A 1,757-nucleotide genomic window follows, 5' to 3' on the forward strand; every position below is an offset into this window, starting at 1 on the left:
TTCTTTCTTTCTTTCTTTCTTTCTTTCTTTCTTTCTTTCTTTCTTTCAGGTTTCATTTGTTTGATATCAATTTTTTAGGGCTGTTTATGTCGTGGGAAGTTTTTCTTTCTTTTTCAATCATAGCGGATAGTTTTGCTGGGCATATTATTTTAGGTTGGCACCATTGTCTTTTAGGAAATAGAGGGCATTACTCCAATTTCCACTGGGAATTCAGCTGTTATTCTGATGGGTTTTCCTTTATATGTGACTTGCACTTTTTTTTTTTCTTACAGTTTTGTGTACACTGTGTTCTATGACTTAGCATTCCAGCTATGCTATGCTATGGGGATTTTCCTTTCTGGTCTTGTCTATTTGGTGTTCTCTGTGCTTCTTGCATCTGTATGTGTGTGTCTTTCCTTAGTTTAGGAAAGTTTTCTCCTAAGACCTTATTGAAGATCTATCTGGTCTGTGCCATTGACTTGGATTCTTTTCCCCATCTATGACTATGATTTGAAGGTTTATACTTTTCATGGTGTCCCACATTTCCTGTGTTTTTTCCTTGTCATATTCCTTGCTACACTACTTTATCTTTGAGTCCCGATAGTTTCCTGTCTTTTGTCTGACCTATTCTGCTTGTAAGCCTTTCCATTGAGTTTTCTAGTTGAACTATTGAATTCTCAATTCCATCTGCATATTACATCTGGAGTCATCTTCAGTGTTTTATGTCCTTCCTGAAATCTTTTCTCACATCCTGGGTTGTGTCTGTCATTTCCATCAGCCTTATGTTTATATTTTCTTCAGCATCATTCAGATGTTTAGTCTCCTTAAGTTCTTTCTGTTTAATATCATTGTTTGTTTGTGTCTTCTTTAAACTCTTTGAATTCTGGATGAAGTTATGATTAGTCTTTTAAATTCTGTGTCCTGAGGCTCATCTAGGTAATTCTTATTGGCAAACCTTTCTACAGGACTGGTAAGTTTTGGGGAGAAGATATTGGCTTGGTCTCACATACTCATTTTTTGTGATGATATCTGGTACATGGACTTCTTTTGTTAGTTATAAGTCTGATATAGACAGAACAGGCTGGACAGAAGAGAGGATATGCCTGTGGGTTGGGTCTAGAGGTTGAAAACTGGTTGAGTGAAATGAGATCGGGTAGACAGAGGGGACTGTGTTCTGTTCAGGATGTGTTTCCTGGCCCAGGCTTGGGGTGGGGGTTTAGATCTGGCTGGAAAGGTTGGCTATGGCATGTGGGGGCCTGTGACTTTCAGAATAAGTATGGAGGATCCTTGCAGAAGCCTCAAGATCATTTGTGGCACACGCAGAGAGGCTAGACTAGGCAGGGGCACTGGATGCTGGACTGAGACTAGATCTGGTGGGCTCAGGAGAAGTGATGGGAGGTCAGGGAAACTCACTTGGCTAGACCTCGGAAAAGAAAGTGGAATTTCTGTCTGGTTGGATATGATGTAGAAGAGACCTGTGGTTGATGGCAGGTAGGACAGGTACTGGTGGAAGCTTAGAGGTTGGTTTTGGTGTATGTAGGTTTGGCCAAGAGTGGGCCAGGGCACCAGATTTAGGACCCATGCTATATCTGGCAGTCTAGGGGTCATGGACGGCCTTTTCTACATTCTGAACTGAAATATAATCACATCACTTTCCCCTTCCATTTCTTCTTGCAGTTCCTCCCAAGTCCTCTTCCTTCAACTTCTTCCATATCACCCTACTCTTGTATTGATAGTTTAAAAAATATTATTGATATATATATATATATATATATATA

The 1,757-nt window shown here is 40.0% G+C and overlaps 1 protein-coding gene across 1 annotated transcript in view; it reads left to right on the plus strand.

Moving 5' to 3' along the window:
* The window catches only part of Slc5a1 (solute carrier family 5 member 1), a 72,569-nt gene that overhangs the window by 49,994 nt on the left and 20,818 nt on the right, over positions 1 to 1,757 (plus strand). The gene's annotated exons all lie outside the window — the stretch shown is intronic.

This window comes from Psammomys obesus, unplaced genomic scaffold (assembly GCF_907164565.1).
Source record: "Psammomys obesus unplaced genomic scaffold, mPsaObe1.curated_primary_1811, whole genome shotgun sequence".
Lineage (NCBI taxonomy): Eukaryota > Metazoa > Chordata > Mammalia > Rodentia > Muridae > Psammomys > Psammomys obesus.